This window comes from Giraffa tippelskirchi, chromosome 9, assembly GCF_054371585.1.
Source record: "Giraffa tippelskirchi isolate mGirTip1 chromosome 9, T2T-mGirTip1v1.2.pri, whole genome shotgun sequence".
Classification (NCBI taxonomy): Eukaryota; Metazoa; Chordata; class Mammalia; order Artiodactyla; family Giraffidae; genus Giraffa; species Giraffa tippelskirchi.
Window position 1 is genome coordinate 93,035,403 of NC_137283.1, and position 24,113 is coordinate 93,059,515.

A 24,113-nucleotide genomic window follows, 5' to 3' on the forward strand; every position below is an offset into this window, starting at 1 on the left:
TGGAGTCATGCACAATGGCTGGGCAAAATGGATTCTTTTCCTTTAATAAAGTCTTTGGCTTTTGGGATAAAAGAAAAAAGGTTACATTGAATTGTGCTGGTATTTTAACCTCTCTCTGTTGAGAGAAAAAGGTATGTACTGGGGCTAGCAGTTGTTCACGTGGCTTTCAACTCAGGGCTGCTCTCCATCCAACTCTCTCCTTTCCTGTTTAAGGGCTTAATCCAAACTTCATCACTTCTAGTTACTTAAGGCCTCGTAGCAACTTTTTTTCCACTAGAGGTGTTAATTCTTGCTTCCTGAACAAACTGGCCTTTCAGTGATTACCCACCAACCACCAAAACTTGTTTAGTAATGTTATTTCCTAACTCAAATGGCATACTTTTAAAAATGTTTCCTCAGTTAGTCTCTGACAGGGAGAGGGGGATGAGAATGGAGGCTGAGGTTATCTTTCTGACGAACAACAATGAATGAAATTCTTGTTAATATCTATAGTCAAATCCATTCCAGAGCATTTAGTACCAAAACTTCATTTCAGGAGACACCTATAAAAGTCACAGCTCTAAGTTATGAGGCTAATTACAGTTCTAACAATTCCCCAGAATAAAATATACCAACAAGGGTTATCAACTTGAAAGAAAATACATGAGTTGATGTTATCACATAGTTACCATTCGAAAATATGAACACTGCTGTTGCTGTTCATGCTTTTGGATAGTAACTAAATGAAATTTCTTTTCTACTAGATTCACTCCTCAGGCTTCTGGAAAGATTGAAAGAAATGAGAGCAGACAGCCTGGCAGTCAGGTATAAGAGCAGACACCATTGAGTATAGTTTTGTTCTCTTTAGTACAAAAACAATGCTTATCCAAAATTCTCAGGTTGATTTAGCTAACCTAGAAATCAGCTAAATCGGATTCAGGGGAGAGGGATAGTGCTACGTTTTTTCTCCTTCAGCCCCAAACAGAAGATAAACTCCTACTAAAAAATAATCTGTCTCTCTGAGATTTTTTGTCTCTTTAACTGACTTTATAATGAAGCCAAGAACCTAAGAATGAAAAAATGTCCACACATGCACACAAAAGGTATACTAAGCTTATGTCAAAAAAAAAAAAAAAAAAAAGAGTCAAGTATGTAAGAGTGGAGAGGATCCTAGGCACTCTACTCTCAAAACAGAACCAGATAGAACAGGGTGTCATTCTTCCATACCTCAGTCTACTCATAGAAAACTGCCACAGTTATTCTTGACAGGGAGACCTGGGTTCATTTACCGTCACAATGCTATAAGTTTGAGACAGTTGACAGACACAGAAAAGTAGTCAACGATATGAAACATTTCAATATATATGGCCTTGCTGGCTGAAGATCATATATTAAGATCAAGATTGGATCATCTGAGGCCAATCTGGGAAAGCTGGCTCAACTTTGCTAATAAAACAGACCCCTTTCAATGCAGTGTTCTGCAAAAAATCATTTATCTGTGCTCCTGTTGCTGCCACCAAGAAAGAATGAAGTTGGGGCTCAACAGGAAGCTTCATTCCTCTCATTCATTGTTTTTTCTTCTCGTTCTCAATTTGCTCTTGCTCTGTCACTGTTTCCTCTGATGGATGAAACTGGAGCCCATTATACAGAGTGAAGTAAGCCAGAAAGAAAAACACCAATACAGTATACTAATGCATATATATGGAATTTGAAAGATGGTAACGATAACCCTATATGTGAGACAGAATAAGAGACACAGATGCATAGAACAGTCTTATGGACTCTGAGGGAGAAGGTAAGGGTGGGACGTTCTGGGACAATAGCATTGAAATATGTATATTATCATATGTGAAACAGAACACCATTCCATGTTCAATGCATGAGACAAATGCTCAGGACTGGGGCAATGGGATGACCCAGAGGGATGGGATGGGGAGGGAGGTGGGAGGGGGGTCCAGGAAGGGGAACACATGTAAACCCATGGCTGATTCATGTCAATTCATGGCAAAAACTACTACAATATTGTAAAGTAATTAGCCCCCAACTAAAATAAATAAATTTATTAAAAAAAAAACAAAACCACACAATTATAGCATAAATTTGCAAAGGTGATTTTACTGTTCACTCACAAAGAACTAGAAGGGCAGGACCATTTAAGGTGGGGATAACAGTTGGACCATAAAGAAGGCAAGAAGGCTGAGTACCGAAGAATTGATACTTTCAAACTGTGGTGCTGGAGAAGACTCTTGAGAGTCCCTGGGACAGCAAGATCAAACCAGTCAACCCTAAGGGAAATCAACCCTGAATATTCATTGGAGGGACTCATGCTGAAGCTCCAATACCTTGGCCATCAGATGCAAAGAGCTAACTCATTGGAAAAGATCTGATGCTGGGTATGATTGAGGGCAGAAGGAAAAGGGGGCAACAGAGGATGAGATGGTTGGATGGCATCACCAACTCAATGGACATGAGTTTGAGCAAACTCCAGGAGTTGGTGAAAAACAGGGAAGCATGGTGAGCTGCAGTCCATGGGGTCACAAAGAGTCAGACACAAATGAGCAGCTGAACAATAACACCCCAAACAGGAAATCCCCTTAGCTAGATAAAACTTTAATTGAAGAGTTTTAACTTCTACTCAAGAGGCCTGTGATAATCAAAAGAACTCAATATTGTTTCTATTTTCCAAGAAGGAAAACTTCACTTATATTAACTTCCAGGGAACCAATATCTTGGTTCATTTTTTCATGTAAAGTGTTATTTAGGAAAGTGTGGTTGGGGATAGTGTTTGCTTTAGGGGCTTGAGGTTGAGACAAACATCAGTGATTTCCTCATTTTATGGGTAGAATGCCATAATGAAGTTTCCATGTTTTGGTAAACTGAAGGTCAAGCCAGCCAAAAAGATGCAAAGAGGTACAGATTCCAAATTCACACCCTAACATGTTTGGGAGCTTTTAGTGGGCTTCCTGAGGTTTAACCAACACAGATTCTAGGCCTGTCTGAAATGAGACCATCCCTTTGTTTTCTGTGACTTATACTCTTCTGGGTTTGGGGTACTGGTTGATTAAAGAAGAACTGAATGTTTTTGGCCTGTTACCTCACCTTAAAACCCACAATGCCATTCCTGAGGGTAGCCTCTGTGGAATGGGGGACAGTGGAGAGTGAGAGACACAGAAAGGTGAGGACGGAAGAGGCAGCGCCTTGGCCAGTATCCCAAATTTAACCTCCTGATTCCAGGGTGGGGTCTGAGATTCTGCATGTCTACTAAGCTCCCAGGACCACTTTTTTGAGAAGCAGGGACCCTGGACCAAGACTCTCACGCTATCAACTGAGAAGGAATACCTCCCCCATCCGCTCAACACACTCAGGAGCTTGCTCCTATTTTTCTCAGACAAGAGAAAATTTTCCTGAGCCAGAGCAAGGTTCCACAGTAACACAGTAATCACTTCTGCAGCACACCCAGGATAGGATGCACAGCCGGAAATTCTGCTGGGTTCCAGAATGGGTGTCTGAGAAAGAAGGCACAACAAATTCCTCCTCGCTGCACCACTTAAAGCCAAACGGCCCCCGTCTCACATGGGGGAAAGCTGAGTTCCTTCAGTCTTCCTGAAAACAGCCAGTGGCACTTGCCTTGTATACAGAGAAAGATTCAAAATCTTCCACAGCCTATTCTTTTTAAAGAAGCAAATCACGAGGCTGACTTTCCATATGCTTCTCATCTCCGGGGGTCTCTTCCCCAATTGACTCCTCAATATGCGTTTGCCCCTGCTGCCTTTCCGTCTCTCCAGATGAAATTCAAGATTCTCTGGTAACTGTAGCAGGACAACTCCTCAGAACAATGACCTTCCAAATAACCTTCTCATTCCTCTCTTGTTCAGAGAATGGGGAAGGATGCCAGAGAGCTATGTGAGGGTGAATGAGGGCCAGAATTGTAATTTATATGTATGACCTGACAGAAAGGTGGAAACAGAGGGAATGTTACTCGGTGCTTTTTTTTTCCCCACCGTTCTAATCTCTCCTCAAGGCTGTTTTGCCAAGACAAAGCATATATTTTACATGACACATCTCCCGTTTAAACTGTCTTTGCCGTAAACAGGCGTCTCAAACTTAACAAGGGAGAAAGAACTCTTTTACTAAAATGTTAGCTCCTTGAAGGCAGGAATTCTGTCAGCTCATTTACTGCTATACCTCCAGCAACCAGAACAATGCCTGGCACATAGTAGGTGCTCAGTAAATGCCTGTTGGTAGATGGCTAAGAAATATACCGTATTTCTATGGCATATTAGAGCAGAGAAATAACTGAGATTCAGCCACTTTATTTACTTTGCAGGGTATACCACGCTGCAGGCAAGATCTTAGTTCCCCAACTAGGGATTGAACCCACGCCCCCTGCAGTGGAAGAGAGGAGTCCTAACCACTGGACCGTGAGGAAAGTCCCTACGAATGACATACTTTACAAACTCATCTCCTTGGGTACTCTTGGGCTGCCCACTCCCCCTTTCCTCGCTCCACCTACTAAGGTCTGACATCTTTTTACAGCAACCCACGTTCTGGACTCTTCTTCTCAGTCCACAAGCAAAATATACCTGTCCTGGGTCCCCTTCCTTCAGAGCTTTTTCTAACAGCAAAATCATCCAACCTATTAATTCATGAACAAAAAAGCATTTGGTCTTCTCAGACACTTCTTTGCATATTACCAATGACCCTGACTAAAAGGAGGGGCTTTAACGATGGGAACTTGAGGCCTGAAGAACAAATGTCGGGGAGAGCTTTATCACTGGTGTTTTCACCACCTTCAAATATCGCCAAACAGTGCAGGTGGATTGTCTTTTTTATCCCAAGTGGAAGAGGCTCCCAAACAAGGAACAGCTCATTCTGACACACCTATTAGGCTTCTTCTTTGAGCAGGACTGCAGTTCAGAGACACTGTGAATTAGAATGCTGACCGTCCTCTCCACGAGCTCTTGTGCTAACAATTCAGACAACTCAAATATTTGAAACTGACAACTAGACAAAAAATAAGCCATCCCATCTCAAAGAGGACCCGTTATTTCATACTTCCCTCTGCAGTCTGGAAACAATAGGAAAAAAAAAAAAACCCCACCATCCAGTAAGAAAACCACGTGACACGGAGTAGAAACTGAAGTTTTCATTAACCCACAGCAAATTCCAAATACTCTCAGGAGAAATCACATTCTAACCAGCACCAAGCCTACTTTTGTTGTTCTTTAAATTTTCCACAGCATTAATGAGGGTATGAGAATTTTCATAAGGCTGGAGTATGTTTTAACTGGTTATACCACAGTTCAGCAGCAGCCTCAAGAAAAAAAGCACCAGAATGCCTTCAGAGTTTGGAGGTCCAAAACACTGGTTCAAGCTAACTGCTTTTGCTGTCTCTTGATGTATGTGAAAGTGAAAGTGTTAGTTGCTCAGTCATGTCTGACTATCTGCAGACCCCAGGACTGTAGCCCACCGCACTCCTCTGTCCATGGAATTCTCCAGGCAAGAATACTGGAGTGGGGAGAAAGGTTCAAGAGGGAGGGGACATATGTATACCTATGGCTGATTCATGCTGATGTTTGACAGAAGACAACAAAATTTTGTAAAGCAATTACCCTTCGATTAAAAGAATAAATAAATTAAAAAAGAAGAATATTGGAGTGGGGTGCCATTTCCTTCTCCGGGGGATCTTCCCAACCCAGGAATAGAACCCAGATCTCCTGCACTGCAAGGCAGATTCTTTACCCTCTGAGCCACCAAGGGAAGCCCCTCTTGATGTATAGACTGACCCAAAAGCCATGATTATAAATTAGAAGGTACTAATAATTTATAATCAGAAAGATTCCAGACCCATGAAATGAAACTGATGTTTATAAGAATCAGTCTTATTGTTAATATATATGCATACACACACACACACACACACACACACACACACACACACACACACACAGGGCTTCCCCAGTGATACAGAGGTAAAGAATTTGCCTACAATGCAGGAGACATGGGTTCCATCCCTGGGTTGGGAAGATCCCTTGGAGAAGGAAATGGCAACCCACTCCAGTACCCTTGCCTGGAAAATCCCATGGACAGAGGAACCTGACAGACTATACTCCATGGGGTCGCAAAAGGGTCAGATGCGACTTAGCTACTAAATAACAACAACAACACATACACAACAGGTATTATATTAAATTTAAGGTGAAGGTATCTTCTGGGTTTTTTTTTCATGCAGCTAAATTTTAACATCACAAAACATACCTCTATCTGGCATCATGGTTTTGAAGACTTAGAAAAATCCAAATACCCTAAGAAGTGTAGGGAAAAAGAATAGTTTGATTTGCTTGATTTCCAGGTTTAACCTATATTTCTGTACCTCCTACCACTCAGGTACACCCAATACCACCACCCTCTCATCCTATCTCAACAGAAACCTGGGGAAGACATTTTCTCTTTAGAAAGTTCTAAGAAAATGGGAAATGATACTTTTATATAGCTTTGGACTATGGATGACTTTTTAAATGAGAGGTAAGATTTTTTTAAATATTTTAGAATTCCCCCCCCCAAAAAAAATCAAATAAAATAGCCATATTGGAGTCTTTGATGGAAAGTTCTTCAACTTCCTCCCCTGCACAAAAGGATTAAGAAACCTGAGGAGACATATCAAACAATGTAAAAGAAAGATTTCCTACTCAATTAAAAAACATGCCAATTTAGAGATTTATTTTTCTGAAAAAAAAAAAAGTGAATAGTAACAGAGTGGCTTGAAGAAGTTGTTGCAGTGATTCCCTACATCAGTTGTAAGAAGGACAACGATGTAAGAAGGACAACGATGCAGGAAGGAGCACAAAGCGGTGCCAACATGAGGAAGACACGTTTCTGTGAGAGAGAGGACACAACTGAAGAAAAAGTTTTCTACTTTGCAGTTGTGACCAGGGCTACGATAAATCCATGAGTAAATATTTATTGAGTCTTCACGAGACTCTGAGCAATGTGTGATGAAGCCCATAGCTACCAGAGACTCTCTGGAGACCTGACACAGTGAGACCACCACCCAACCTTTACTAAAGGTTCTGCTTGGGGTTCTGTCACATGGTGGGAAAGACGGATGTCCAACCAGATCAGTATTTCTCTACTCATGTCACTTTGTGGAGTAGCGCTCAAGGAACCAACCAAAATGACATCTTACTCTGCTTCGCCTCTTACTCTCTTCTTCCATGTGACACTTCAGAAATTCCCCATGATGACAGAATTTGGGCCCCTCAGATAAACTTAATGATGCAGAAATAACTCAGGATAGGAAAACTGAGAAAAGAAGGTGGTGTACTTACTAAGCAGAATACCTTTAAGGAAAATATATTTTTTGATTTTGATCAAAAAATTTGATCACTTCAAAAATATCATTTGCTCATGTTTCTCATTGTACACTGGAAGAAAAAAAAATAGGCTTAAGGAAAAGTAAACAGTTTTTAAAAACACAGTCTCAAGGTCTAACTTGGAAAACTAGAACATAAAAGAATTTCCCCATAACAGTATTGTTACAACTTCCATTCTTGTGATAGACTACTTGGTGACTATTACTTCCCCAGTTCTCACACTAAAAATATTTTAATGTATGTTTTAGAGAAAAAAATCTGTTGGTTTCCATTTTTCTTAAATTAGCTATAGTTCAGCAACCTGAAATAATTAAAACTAAATGGTAACTTAATGTTTGGAAACCCCATTATAGCATATGGCTTAGTTGTGCTGACCCAGGCAACACTAACAACAACTTATGATGAAATAAAACCATCCCACTGAAATATCCACCCCCATTCCCAAGACTCAGGATACAATGTCATGTCTATCACTGGCCAGGAGTTCCTTCCTTCTTGCTACCACAAACACTCCCATTGTCAGCAGAAGCCTGAGTGAAGCATGAAGAAAAGGAAAAAAAAAAAAGTGAACCTTGTTTTTGCTCCCACAATGCTATAAAAACACATATACTCACCTTCAGAAATTCTCTCCTAAACTCTTTACCCTCCCCCAGAATAATTTTTGGTGGGTTGAGGCAGGTAAAACCAAATAGCTTGGAGTTCTTCTCTTTCTATAGTAATTACTCACTTCCCACCCAGAGTAAAGCAGTTCTGATGGCATCAGAAAAGAAGGTAAAAAAGTCCCAGTAGGACAACTGAATGGGTCTCAGTTGGCCCATTAAAATCACCTGGGACAGGAAAATAATTCCCCAGAGTTTGTAAATTAGTTGATCTGAGGGAGGACCCCAAGACATTGACATTTTATCAAAGATTCTTAGGTGATTTTTACTATGCCTTGTAGGCAACGCAGTTTTTACTTTTTCACTTACTCAACTTATTAAAATATTCACCTATTTTTACCACAGTTAAAGCTGAAAAAGACCTCAGAAGTCACTTAGTTTGTGTTTCTCAAACCTTCATAGGCAGACAAGTCACCTAGGGGTCTTGTGAAAGTGCAGACTCTGAGTCAGGAAGTATAGGTATGGTCTGAGCTTGTTTGGTGCTACAAGCTTCCAGCTGACTCTGATACATTTGGGCAGAGGACCAGACTTTGAGTATCAGGGAATTTCTTCACCTTTAACTTTCACAGATGAGGAAAATATCCAGAGACACTATGGCTGCTTGAAGGTAACACAGTGAGAAAAAAGGACAAAATAGGATCGGTGCCTACATAATGACTTGCAGCCCAGGGTTATCACACAGCAGCTACCACATGGGGAGAATATTCATTCCTTAAAAAATAAACAAACTTCTAATTTTCTAAAGAAAACTGGGGAAAACCTTTATTTCATTATGGGGTTTTGCCAACTTAGGGTATAAAAAGCCCTGATTTGTAAGTGGAGTTAATGTAAAGAGATTAGGAAGAAAATTGCAATCACTTTGTGGCAAATAGATGGGGAAAAAATGGGAACAGTGACAGGCTTTATTTTCTTGGGCTTCAAAATCACTGCAGATAGTGACTGCAGCCATGCAATTAAAACACACTTGCTCCTTGGGAGAAAACCTATGAAAAACCTAGACAGAGTATTAAAAATCAGAGACATCCCTTTGCCAACAAAGGTCTATATAGTCAAAGCTATGATTTTTCCAGTAGTCATGTATGGATGTGAGAGCTGGACCATAATAAAGAAGGCTGAGCACCGAAGAATTTATGCTGTCAAACTGTGGTGTTGGAGAAGACTCTTGAAAGTCCCTTGGACTGCAAGAAAATCAAACCAGTAAATTCTAAAGGAAATCAACCCTGAATATTCATTGAAAGAACTGATGCTGAAGCTGAAGTTCCAATACTCTGGCCTCCTGATGCCAAGAGCAGACTCTTTGGAAAAGACCCTGATGCTGGGAAAGATTGAAGGAAGGAGAAGGGGACGACAGAGGATGAGATGGTTGGATGGCATCATTGACTCAGTGGACAAGTTTGAGCAAACTCCAGGAGACGGTGAAGGACAGGGAGGCCTGGGTGCTGCAGTCCATGGGGTCACAAAGAGTCAGACATGACTGAGTGACTGAACAACAACAACAGAAGAATCCATTTGCGGGGAGTGGTTTGTTTTTAAGCAAGAGGCATAAATATATGGTCAGGGAATACAACAAACTGGAGAGAGAAATAAGCAGACCATGTAAAACAGCACATGAAGGGGGCACCAAGAGGCAGAACATGAAACAATAGACAGAAAATAAAAGAGAGCAGACTGACAAAAGGAAAATAAGAATAAATGTAGAGGACTGGAAAATTAAACACAGATTGCAGAATAAAAGGAAAATGCAGCATCAGAGAAAGAAAAAAAAAAGAAAGAAAGGAAAACCTAATGAGATGGAAGGATTCCTGGAAAAAGGACTGTATGAAATGAATTGTAGGGGAATACAAAGCATGGGAAAGGTGAAGCATTTATGAGAGTCAGAAACAGGAACATGTATAAAATAATTTTTTTGTCTGATTTAGTATTAAAAACCAACTGGAACCTGAAAGAAGGGCATAGTCTTGGGAGAATGAAGAACCCCTTTCAGGTGACCATATCCTCCAGGAACAAATAGTTGAAGAGAGAATGAGAACTAACTAAACCCAAGAGCATTTCAGTTTTCTTGTCCTGTGTCATATTACAAGTCCTGAAACTTTCTTCCCTCACAAGGTGACCATTGTGGAATATAGGCTCCTCTGAAGCCCTAGTTGCAGGCACTCAACACCAATGCCACCATCCTTTGGGGAACTTCTCCCCTTGCAATATATCTACAGACTAAACACGTATTGCCTACCTAGTTCTGGTGATTCTGTCAGTCTTTCAGACATGGGAAACACTGAACCCAGTTATTGTCAAATTTACTTAATGTAGCTAGCAAAGCCCATTTATTTATACATTTTCACTGGCCATTTCCACTCCCTTGCTTTAACTCATTTCCATTAAAAATTTCCATTAAAAAATTTTAAAACTTTAAAAAAAAAAACTTTAGTATCCCAAGGAAGAAAATTTAAAAATTGTTGAAGCTTGCTTTCCTTTCCTATGGATCAGGGACACCAAATTCAAATGCCTTCAAGGACGGGCTTTGTCATGTTAACAAGTACAGTTGGCATGTATTAATAGGAGCATGTGTGCTGTGCTTAGTCGCTCGGTTGTGTCCAACTCTTTGCCATCCCATGGACTGTAGTCTGCCAGGCTCCCCTGTCCGTTGAATTTTCCAAGCAACAATACTGTAGTGGGTTTTCATGCCTTCCTCCAGGGGATCTTTCCAGCCCTGGGATCGAACCCAGGTCTCCCGCATTGCAGGCAGATGCTTAACCATCTGAGCCTGCTCCCCTTCATTGTGGCTCCAGTGTGTTGTTGCCATGCAGAAACGCAGGTTCGGTGCTATCATAGGCTGGTTTTATAAAAAATGTGGATTCTTAGGTGTAATCTCCTGACTTCCAAATGTTGACAACTAGTTTTTGTTTTGGTATGATTCTTGAATAACTGTTTGCAATTCTCCTTTGCTATGTGCTGTCACTTTAGTCATGTCTGACTCTGCAACGCTATGGACCACAGCCTACCAGGCTCCCCTGTCCAAGGGATTCTCCAGGCAAGAATACTGGAGTGGGTTACCATGCCCTTCTCCAGGGGATCTTCCCAACCCAGGGATCAAATCCATATCTCTTGCATCTCCTGCATTGGCAGGTGGGTTCTTTATCACTAGTGCCGTGGGGGAAGCCAAATTCTCCTTTAGATTTTGCATTTTCTTTAATGAAGGTGGAAATTTATACTAGGAGATTAAAAGTTAAAAGGGTATGGGACAAGTGGATTCACCACAAATGGACCCCCATAAAATACAGCAAGAATGGGTCATACTTCTATAAGACATCTTTTCATCCTAGGAATGTGGTGAAACGGCAATTGTCCGTAACAGCCTGCATGATCTGTGGGACACTATAGGCAAAATATTAGCCTCCCTGTTAACATTTGTTCCTATAGCTCTACACATTGGGAATGTTTTCTTTCCATTTACCAATGAAAGGTCATTCATGTCATTTACAGGTATAATTTCGTTCTTGGACTTTGACTTGAAATCCCCTGGGTGAATCCTTTCTATTTGGAGTCAAAGTCGGATGGAAAAGCCACGGAGAAAGGTTCACCCTGCACTGGTTCTGACTGTGCAGGTTGTCTGGGAGGCCTGAGGTTGCCCGTGGAGGAGGAGAATTTTCATGGTCTCATTGTTCAGCATCAATATTCACTGATAAAGACTTAACATGATAACCTGCTTAACACTTGACATGATAACATGCTCCAGAGTTTCCTGGGGCCCCACTGTAGCTGATTTTCAGGAGGTCCACATCAGTCTTCCAAAACACATCTGAAACCATCCAGTGCGCATTCCAGCTATAAATGGGAGGCACTGACCCAAGCCCAAACAAAAACAAAAATCATCGAAAACCTCCTTTCTTTCCAACATCAGAGACCTTTGAATGATATGTTTAGATTCTCCAAGGCTAGAGTTCCTCCAGACAGGGCTGGAGGACTCAGTAATGGTGAGCATCTCAGCTGACCGATTAGACATCAGCAAACCTACCTGGAAACACATCTGAAGTGTGAGAAAGAGGGCTGGCCTGCTAAATGTATAGACACTAGGAAACACACTTCTGTGCTGATCATTTGCATGCAATGCAGAAACATTAATAATTAAACACAGACAAAAACACAAGAGCATTGCCTTCCTAATATTCACTGGTTCCCTCATTTTGTTCTGTATCTAGGCTGTCCACAGGATAGCAAATTGATTTTTTAAGAACTAAAATAACAAGTTTACCAGGCGCTACTGGGAGTTGGTGATGGACAGAGAGGCCTGGCGTGCTGCAATTCACGGGGTCGCAAAGAGTCGGACACGACTAAGCGACTGAACTGAACTGAACCTATCAGTGTTTTCACCTTTTGATTCATCTTGGCTTGTAACTTTGTTTCAAAAGGTTTGCTGGAGAGAAACCATGGAAATCAGTATCCTGACAGTATTCAATTTTTTGTAAATTGAAAACCAGTTACTTCTGTTAAGCTTTACCTAAAAGAAGGCTATTGGTTGGAGATGGAGGTGAGGTTCTAATCATCATTTATCTTTAACACCTTTTACAGCTCTCAGCAGAAGTAACAAAGCAGGCACGTCTTCTGTGTTCAGGTTAGGATTAAACATGTCTGGTCATGTCCACAGGGGTGGTAGCAGGAGGGTCAGGAGAAAAAGAAGTGGTTCTGCCAAGATTACAGTTGACTAATGAGCCTCCTGGAAACAGTTTATGCTGAGGGAACTAAGCAGAAACACAGCTATGTAGTCCTGGTGAACACCAGGTAGAACGATACTCAGGCACAAAGCCTGGGCATTGTTGAGATGGCTGTCATCTTTTACCTCTCCATTACCACTTCTGGCTTCCTTCCAGCCCTCCATGGACTAGGGCATGAGTTCTGGAAAGATAGTGGCTCTTCTTTCAGGTGAATAAGTCACTTCAAAACAAAATTTCTCAGATACACTGGGTGAGGTACAAAGCTGTGAAGAATAAAATTTTCCCCAAATCAATCAAGTGCAGCGTGCCACTGATATGGTCACAAAGTGTGCTCAGTAATAAATAAATCCCTCCCTGCAGAACATAATCTCTTTTTAGAAATTGAATTGAGTCCCCCCAGAAGATATGTTGAAGTCCTAACCCTTGGTGCTTGTGAAGAGACCTTATTTAAAAATAGGAACCTTGCAGATGTAATAAAGATGTAAATTAAGATGAGGTCATACTGGAGTAGGGCAGACCCTCAACCCGACTATCGTCCTTCTAAGAGAGGAGGAGACAGAAACACAGGGAGGGTGCCATGTGCCAATAAATGCAGAGACTGAAGGGCTGCAGCTGTGAGCCAAAAGACACCAAGACAGTCACAACCAGAAGGTAACAAAAGGCAGGGAAGGGACTCCCCATGGTGGTCCAATGGTTAGGACTCTGAGCTTTCAATGCAGGGGCCATAGTTTTGATCCCCACTCTGGGAACTAAGATTCCACAAGCTGCAAGGAGCACCCCCCAAAAAAATTACTAAGAAAAGAAAAGGCAGAGAAGGAGTTTCCATACAGGTTTCAGAGGAAACACAGCTCTGCTGACACTTTGATTTTGTACTCTAGACTTGAGTTGCAAAACAATAAATTTCTATTATTTTAAGACATCTATGAAATTAAAAGATGCTTGCTTCTTGGAAGAAAAATTATGACAAACCTAGACAGCATATTCAAAAGCAAAGACATCACTTTGCCAACAAAAGTACATCTAGTCAAAGCTATGGTTTTTTTCCAGTAGTCATATACAGATGTGAGACTTGGACCATAAGGAAGGCTGAGCACTGAAGAATTGATGCTTTCGAACTGTGGTGTTGGAGAAGATTCTTGAGAGTCTCTTGGACTGCAAAGAGATCAAACCAGTCAATCCTAAAGGAAATCAACCCTGAATATTCATTGGAAGGACTGATACTAAAGCTGAAGCTCCAATATTTTAGCCACCTGATGTGAAGAGTGACTCAATGGAAAAGACCTTGATGCTGGGGAAAATTGAGGGCAGGAGGATAAGGGAACATTCTTATTCTCCTGAGGATGAGATGGTTAGATAGCATCACTGACTCAATGGACATGAATTTGAGCAGACGCCAGGAGTTGGTGAAGGACAGGGAAGCCTGGCGTGCTGCAGTCCATGGGGTCACAAAGAGTAGGACACAACTTAGTGACTGAAAAACAAATGGCAGAAAATAGATAACAAATACATAAATAAAATACAACAAAAGCCAATTTCCCTTTCACATGAGAGTTGAAGGTAAGTGTTCCTGGTCAATACTCAGCTTCCAAGCTCTTAACAGCTTGTGGCTCTGCCAGGCCAGGTGCCAGCAAACTACAGCCCATCCTTTTTTTGTGTGAATAAAGTCTGATGGGAACACAGTCACACATTAACTCATTGTCTATGGCTGCTTTTGCACAACAGCAGCTGAGTTAAGTAGTTATGAGACCACAAGATCCTCAAATTCTGCAATATTCATACTCCTTGTTTTAACCAGAGCATTGCCATCATTTGCATCTAGCCATCACAAAAGAGAAGAGAACACGGAGGACACAAAGCAGGTTCCCCTGAAAAGGCACACGTCACTTCCAAAATCTAGCACTGTCTAGAAATGGCTTATGGAGCCACAGCCATTGCTAGGGTAACTGAGTAATGTAATAAAGCTGTATATCCAGAAGGAAGAGAAAACAGATATTGGGAGAACACCTCGCAGGTTGCCCCTGGGCATCAGTGGAAGATGTCACCCACATCAATGCAGTAGCAGCAGCATGAGAGGCCACCTATATGGGGTTTCATAGAATCCAAGAGATTTAAAGAAGATATTACCAAAGGGAATCAAAGCCAGGCCAACAAGTGAAGAGACAGAAAGATGTCCCATGGTTGCCAAGTACGCTGTTTTCAGAGCATACAAGAGACACCACCTAGAGACTTACAGTAGTAACACGAGAGGAAGAGACTTTGCAGGAAGGAGAAGTGCCACAACAGCAGATGGGGGGCCGTTGTTGTTTAGCAGCTAAGTCATGTCCGACTCTTTTGCGACTCCATAGACTGTAGCCTGACAGGCTCCTCTGTCCATGGGATCTCCCAGGCAAGAATACTGGAGTGGGTTGCCATTTCCTTCTCCAACGGGATCTTCTCAATCCAGGGATCAAACCCCTGTCTCCTGCATTGGTAGGCGGGTCCTTTACCACTGAGCCACCTGGGAAGCCCAGGTGGGGCATAGAGCCAGAGAAATTGCTTTTTCCCTGAAACTGTCACTCTGCATTTGCTCCAAGCTTGGTATGACCTTGGCAGCCTGTGTGTGTTTGTTAGTTGCTTAGTCGTGTCCAACTGTTTGCAACCCCATAGACTGTAGCCCACCAGACCCCTCCGTCCATGGGATTCTCCAGGCAAGAACACTGGAGAGGGTTGCCATTTCCTTCTCCAAAAGGAACTATAGAAAGAAAGAAAGTGAAGTCACTCAGGCGTGTCCAACTCTTTGCGACCCCATGGACTGTCGCCTACCAGGCTCCTCCATCCACGGAATTTTCCAAGCAAGAGTACTGGAGTGGGTTGTCATTTCCTTCTCCATCTTGGCAGCCTAGTTTATATCAAATACAAAAGTTAGCAAAGCACATCTAGAAAATTTTTAAACTGCTGTACCATTTGGGAAAGCTTATCTCCCATTTGCCTGCAGTTTGGGGAGTCTTGCATATATATTAATAATTCAGGTCTGATCGAGGCACTAGAGTGTATAGTATATAATTGATTTAGGCACTATAAACATCAACAATTTCTAATATTATAAAAAGACAGACAAGCAGACATTATATGCCTCCTACAGTTTTCCCAAATACCATCTCTAGTCATGCCAAAGATATTAAACTTGAGTCTAACACTGCCTCTGGGCAAGCTGCCAATTTGCAGGAAATCGAAGAGGACAAAGGAACATACTAAACTACACCATGAGTGTGCAATCAGCAAAATCCAGACTGTGGGAAACTACAGATCCAAGAGTCCACATCTTCAACAGAAGCAGAGGGCAAAGAAAGAGACAGTGGAAGGAACCATCGATTAAAAGGGTCTTTAAAACATCAAATTTTAAATAACGGTCAAATTTAAATCCTAGTATCTAAAGGTGCACATTCGAATGTCAAAACTAAACACACATGAGGAAGTGATTACTACAGAAATGAGGATAATAGTTACATGTAATGGAAGGGAGGGGGTCTAGCATATAGAGGGGACTTCTGTGTGGCTGGCAAAGTTCTATCTCTTGTCATAGTGATGGTTACAATGGTGCTCACCTTAAAACTTATTAAGCAATTCATTAATGTAGACACACATTCATTTGTGAGGGTCTACATCTGCATTTTATCTTACAATTTAAAAATGTAAAGACTAAATTATCAAAGAAAGAAAAAATGACTGAGACACAACAAGGTAAAGAAAACTAGAGTGATTCTTCTTTTTAATAAAATGTACTGTTCATTAATAGAAATCCACGTGTGGATTTCATTCCTTTTCATCAGACCCATCTGAAAAATCTCCATGGTAAACTGGTGACTTAGAGAAGATGTTGACGTAATGGGTATAATATTTTTGCAATATTAAACCAATGTAGTTTCATCCTTGGTAAATTTTAAACTCTCATTTTTCTGTAGTTTTCCCCATATCCCCCACACCCTCTTAATTCATCGGAGTTCATTGCTTCAGGAAAAGGGCAGCACACAGCCAAGAACAGCAGTCATCAATCAGCTTACAGTTTTAAAATACAAGATTTTACATCCATAGCAAGACTATTGCCTGAATGCAAAAGCTTTGATTGAGAGAGGCTAGGCTTTCCTGAAGAAAAGAGCTCTACTGAAACTTCCCAAAGCTGAGTATTTTGCATGTAAAAGCCAAGCCTGAAGGATTCATCAGTGATTAAATGTTCTAGAGTAGAAAAGAAAGATGATGTGAACCAAAATCAATTTTTAGAAGACAGGAATTATAGAGGTCAAACCATATCTGTGCTGGAAGGACAAGGAATCAGATGTGAGAGGTTCACAACCCAACCCCCTGTCCAGGAGTCAAATCTCAGGGACAGAAGGTAACACCCTCTTAAGTTTGGGGGAACCTGAGGAGCCATTACTGAGCCTCTGCTTCCAAGGGCAGAGACTGGACCCAACACAAAGCTTTCTTAAAAACTGTGCATTTCCTTGCTAAGCACCTTAAACACTGCGAGTGATAGTTGCTCTGTCATGTCCAATTTTTTGCAACCCCATGGACTGTAGCCTGCCAGGCTCTTTTGCCCATGGAATTCTCCAGGCAAGAACACTGGAGTGGGTTGCCATTTCCTCAACCAACATTGAAAATCAACTGTACTTCAAAAAAAAATATATATATATATATTTTTTAAAAAGCTCTACATTTGAAATGACATAGCATTCCAAATGGCAGCAGGAGTGGGAGTGAGATACGATCTCTACACCTGAGGAAGGTGCCTGTATGTGAATCTGAGGTTCATCCCCAGCGGGTTCACACACTCTAGTGAAGGGTGGAGAAAGAAACCAGAAGATCCTCATGGGAAATGTGAAGGTGCTCAGAACCTGGGTCCAGAAAGGACCTGCCACATTGATTAAGAGTCGCAAAACCAAAGGTACATAAGCACAAGTTACAGAAATGATCAGGATGCTGAAAAGATTATCATGTGCTGGGACCAAGCAGGTTGGGCACTGCAGGATGAGACCAGCAGGGACCAGGAGGACAGCTAGTCCACTGCTGCTGCCATGAGGCTGATGACCTCTCCCTGGCTCCCAGATGCCACTGAGGAAAATGGAAAGAAATCCTCTCAGATGCTCTTCACTGAAAAACAACTGAGCTTTGAAATGAACGATGACGTAGATATTTAATTTTGGCTGAAAAAATCACTGGATCAAACTGAGAACACTAGGTTGGGAGAAACTGAGTTGTCTTTGCACAGCAGGGCCTCAAGAGTAAAACTGAGACTCTTGATTAGAGAAAAGAATACCACATTTCTGCCTTCCTCAGTTGTGGTGTATACATTTCTATCTGCTACAATGGGTAGAAACTTTTCCATATTTGGGTTAATGCTATCACCTGTCAAAATGTCATTTCACCTGCTCTTTAAACTTTTACTACACACACACACACACACACACACACACACAATCATGCAATCACATAAGCTTTGCTACCTTTCAGCACTGACATTTGGCCTGTCAGGACAACAACAGTATCATAAAAATTGTTAAGAAAACGGAATATGACACTTAAAGAAATTTTAAATCGCACAGACCTTATAGTTCTCTATGTTAGATGACGACACTATAAAGGTTGAAAGCTCATTAGATGAGCGGTAGTCATAAGATCTAGTTTTATTTATTCCAAAATCAGGAGGTTTTTTAAAAGAGGCAGATATCAAGGGAAAGTTTTTATTGCCAGTAACCTACACATGGCGTACACTCCTCATTAGCGCTACTGGTATTGATGTGGAATCAATATGCTTGGAATCTGCCAAGCGACCTCGAAGACATCAGATGGTACACAGAGCTCCAATGTCACTGCAGTGAGAATGACTCACTTGACAGTAGCTTAACCTGGGTACGTCATGGGGAAAGGAATTCCGGTCACACATCGGGTCTTTCATTCACACCCACACACATGGTTAGCAATCACCAGCAGCACATCATTTAAAAATACAATGTGCAAAACATGCAATGTGGAAGACGTTGCTGAAAAAGCTAAATTAGGCATTAATAAGACGGAGGTGGTTAAGTGGGTGCAGACTGACAATTTGAATGGTTTTTTCCCACTTTATTATCCGTGATGTGGTTGTGTGCAGATTTGGTTTAAAAAGTTTATAAATAAAGCAATCTGCCCTTAGCAACTAAGAGATTAACCCAGCTAAATAAGGAAAGCACAACCATTAAGCGCTTTCCTAGTATTTTTTAAAGAAAGACTTCAAGTAACAGTGTCTTGTTAGTTACAGTTATATTTTTATATTATAATTTTTTCATGATCATTATTTATTCATTTGGGGGTTTTAGCCAAAAATGAAATATACCAACTTTTTTTTTAACTTTCCTGTCCATTTTTTATCTTTTATAATTTATCTATTTATTTTATGATTGGTTTCACTGAGTCTTCTTTGCTTGGCAGGGGCTTTCTATAGTTGCCATGAGTGGGGATTTCTCTTTGTTGGGGTCCGTGGGCTTCTCATTGTGGAGACTTCTCTTGTTGCAGAGCATGGGCTCTAGGTGCGTGGGCTTCATTGGCTCTGGGCACATAGGATCTTCCCCCACCAGGGATTCAACCCCTGTCCCCAGCACTGGCAGGTGGATTCTTATCTACTGTACCATCAGGGAAGTCTTATAGTCCATTTTTTTAATTGAAATGTAGTTAACAGACAATATTATGCTAGTTTGGGGTATACTACTTAGTGACTTGATATTTGCATCCATTATAAAATGAACCCCACAGTAAGTCTAGTAACCATCTGTCCCCAGAGACAGTTATTATAATATTATTGACCATATTCCTTAGGTGATATACATGGCTACATATTCATGGCTTATTTAATTTTATAACTGGAGGTTTGTACCTCTTAATCTCCTTTATTCATTTTGCACCCCCTCCACACCCCTCCCCTCTGGCAGCCACCTGTTTGTTTTCTGTATCTATGAATGATCCTGTTCTCACTTTGCTTATTCAATTGTTCTGTTCTTTACATATTAACCATATATCAAGCATAAGTATATTATCAAAATGTGGTGTTACTCTTACAGGAATTTCAGAACTGAATGAAATAATGAAGATGAAAATTAGATCGGAAAACTTCATTTTTCTTTACTTCAATGTCAAGAGTTTTGCCTGTTGGTTCCTACAAATTAGCAATCTTTGGACCAAAACATACTTTAAAGGACATGTTTAAGTGTTTTATATTTTATAGTTAAATTTATTTTATTATTTTTAAATAAAAAGTTTTAGACCTTTTCAAATGAAATCAGTTGTCCCAATCAGTTCAGTTCAGTTCAGTCACTCAGTTGTGTCCGACTCTTTGCAACCCCATGAGTCGCAGCACGCCAGACCTCCCTGTCCATCACCAACTCCTGGAGTTTACCCAAACCCATGTCCATCGAGTTGGTGATGCCATCCAGCCATCTCATAGGGGCTGTATAAATTTCATAAATGTTATAGCCTTCCTAGAGGGAAATCATTCGTGAACTTTCATCTGATATTTCTAATATATAATATCGCTGAACAATTAAATAGATTTTCAGTGCTTCCAATTAATATGTTTATAGACCTTTGAGAGGTTCCTATATGTTTAACAGTATCTGGAATTGTGAAAAATCATCTAGCATCATTCCCTCCATTTTGCAGATAAAGTATCTGAGGGTCTGAGAAATTCAGTTGCATTGTTTGGGTCAGAGCTTGATTTAGATTCCAGGTCTGTGAAAACCAGTCCAGAGGCCTTACAGTCTCTTCCATAACTGCCTCAGCACAATTCTGACATCACCCTTCACTGTACTGTAACAGCAGTGACTGGAGAAGGGCAAGAAGCGCATGTAGTAGGACAACAAATTAAGACTGACTTTTGAAATAATATCCAAATCAGCACAACTATCGTCTTTCTCCCTAGACTGATACGAAGAACCTAAAGACTTGGAGCCAGAGTTGGAAGAATGTTGAAGAGCAACCTCAGCTCCAGCACCACTCCACCACAGGCCTGAGAAATAGTTGTTCCTATTTCTTTTGTATTCAACCTTGGAAATACAGTTAATACTGCTGCTGCTGCTGCTAAGTCGCTTCAGTCGTGTCCGACTCTGTGCGACCCCATAGACGGCAGCCCACCAGGCTCCTCCGCCCCTGGGATTCTCCAGGCAAGAACACTGGAGTGGGTTGCCATTTCCTTCTCCAATGCATGAAAGGGAAAAGTGAAAGTGAAGTCGCTCTCATTGTAATCTCTTAATTCCCATTGTCTTCTTCTAGCCCAAGGCAAGTGTGTCTCAGTAACCCTTCCATAGAGTAACCATAATCTGCAATTTCTCCTTATAATGCCAGTAATCCTTGGATTTTTCCCAGGGTGAAACGTACTGACTTCCCAAGTCAAGTCTTGTCCTTTTCTCAAATATGCTATCAAGTCAAAGATAATTCTCTTTACCCATTTAAAGACTGAAGTATATTTACATCCACTGTTTATTTCTTCATTATATATTTTCTAAAGTACGCTGATTGATTTTTTTCAGCAATTTGATGAAACTCTATTAATTGAAAAAGAACAGTACACCGCAACCTAATCCACACTTCAGAAAGTCATTAAGTTTCATTCAGCTAGGAGCTTTAAACTTTTTTGTATAGAAACACACACCCCACTGCCATACTTACCTCATCCTCAAAGAAGAAGAGAGAGAAAACAAACCAAAACCAGAATATATGCTGCCTGCAATAGAGAAAGAAAGAAAGAGAGAAAGAGAGAAAGCTAGAGAGGAAGGAGAGAGGGAGGGAAGGAGGGAGGAAGTAGGTCTGGAACTGAGGGAAAGAAAAAAGCATTAAAGTCAAATAATAGGAATCAAAGGGAATCAAATAGGAATCAAGGTATTTAGTTCTTATTTTAATCCTTCAACTAGCTTGCTAAGGGATCTTAGCAACATGACAACTAAAGTCTCAAATAAAATGGAAAATTAGGTAATTCTTTTTCAAATAGATTTGAGGTGTTCTAATTAGTAATAAAAAGTGCCAGTGCCAATCCAGAGTGTTCCATAGATTAAAATACATGGAACAATAAGAAAGACAGAAATGCTGATGTATATATAAACACCACAAGGGAAAATAAATACTCTTTCAAAGTTGAACAGGTAGAAAATGAGAACTAATAATTCTGATGAATTAAAGACTTGCTTAAAAAATTAGATGTGAGGCTTTTACTCTAGCCAATCATTCTGAACACCGATCCTGGCTCTGGTTATATCTCTACCACTCAAAGTATTCAGGGGGGAAAAGAGCTACAACTTCACAGGGCTGAAAGGAACCAACAGTTGCTTGTGGTGGCAGTGGTTTAGCCACTCAGTCGTGTCCGACTCTTTGCGACCCCATGGACTGTAGTCCAAAAGGCTCCTCTGTCCATGAGATTCTCCAGGCAAGAATACTGGAGTGGGTTGCCATCTCCTTCTCCAGGGTATCGTCCCAACCCACAGATCAAACCCAGGTCTCTTGCATTGCAGGCAGATTCTTTACCAACTGAGTCACTAGGTGTGTGGCCAAGCTCAAAACACAGAACTTTGCTTCTTAGAAGGATTCTGGTGACCAAATGAGAACCCCAAGTTACCAGAGTACTCCTTAGTTGGGAAAAGAGTGAGAATTCAGGAATAACATGGGGTGTACTTAATGACCACTGAAACACTAATGTTTCCTAAGGCAAACTAGGGTTTCTGGAGATGTGGAGGAGAAGCAGTTAACACAGATCCATGTTTTGAAACTTGTTTCTTGGGCTTTATAGATGATAGACAAATTGCTATGCCCTCGTATTAACAACTGTTCCTTGAGCACAGACTCTGCACTGGGCACCGCAAAACCAGTAATGAATAAAACAGTGTCCATGCTCACGTTTTTGTGGTATGGGATACAGTGATCAATATATTGTGTTAAGGGTTATAAAGGGCATATAAACAAAAGACCTAATGAGAAACAATTTAGAATGTGAGGATTGAGGTTTCGTACTTTGTAAGAAGCATACAAATGAAAACTGTAAAATGTAACTACTGGCACAGCCATGGCCCTTTTCATCACTTCAGAAGTCAGGAGAGATGTTTCTGAATGACCTAGTCCCTTGTCTCTCAAAAAGGGCATGACTGGCATTTCAAGGGGAACATTTTTTATTGTACTGTCAAGAGCACTGTGGGATATTTGGTATCCAGTTCCTACTCCCCAAATACAGCAGCACCCCATCACCCCAGTCACCATGACAATCAAAAATTCCCCTGTCTTCTTTCAAACACTCCGCAGGGAGACAGCATCTCTCTCCACTGAGAACCACTCCTCTTTCCTGTCCTTTTTCTACACTTGTGCTTAAACAATATGAGCACCAATTAACCAAGGCAGTGGAAAGAACAGAGACTTAACTCCAGTTCGATAAGAGTTTTAATCCCAGCTCTACAATTTACTATTGAGTGAGTTAGTGAGCCTCAGTGTCCTTGTCTGTTAATACAGGTGATAAAGCACATTTTAGCAGATGATTATAAGGTTACTGTTAAATAACATAGGTAAAACTGCCTCAAAACATGTCTAGCTTAATGGTGGATGCACAGTTCATTTATCTCAACCGAGTTACAAAAGTAGAAAAAGAAGAAAGAGTGTTCCTTAGCAAAGTAACTTGTTTAGAAGTTGACTAATGCTGGAATCCAAGAGTAGCTACAGTGCTTTAAAAAAAAAAAAAGGCAATGACAGTGACTGTGCCAGGCAAAGGAAACACAACTGAAAGCCACTGCTCTGCCAGCCTCTCTGGACACGGCATCCTGCTCCATTGCAAACCATCCATTTGGCTCTCCAGAAACACTGGCCTAGGTCTGGAAAGATTAGCACTCATCAAAAACCTCTACTGTGCTGATTCTGGCCATATATATTAAGGTAAGAAGAGCTCCCAGATGTCATCTGCTTTCTTTCATCTCTGCCATAATAATTATCGCATGGTTTATAAAGCACAACCACACCCGGTCCCTTATTTAATTCTCACAGCACACTTGGGTATAGGTCATAGCATCAATCTATAGGTAATATTATCCTCATGTTACAGATGAGGAAACTAATACAAATTAACTGAATCAAGCATTATGATAATAATTATAGCAGTAGATGACATTAGGTATTTTTAATGTTAACCACTATATTTACTAAGCAACTTATTAATAATGCAAACACATTAACACTTACATTCATAATTAAGTCACTATTATTAATATTATCAATCTTATTTAATGGTGATTCACTACATATCAATCACTCTACTAGGTGACTTAAACTTTTAACATTTATTTTTTTTTTTAAACTTTGCAATAAATACTATTATTATCTCTATTTTTCCAGGGAGAAAAAAGCTTAGAGAGCTTAAATAA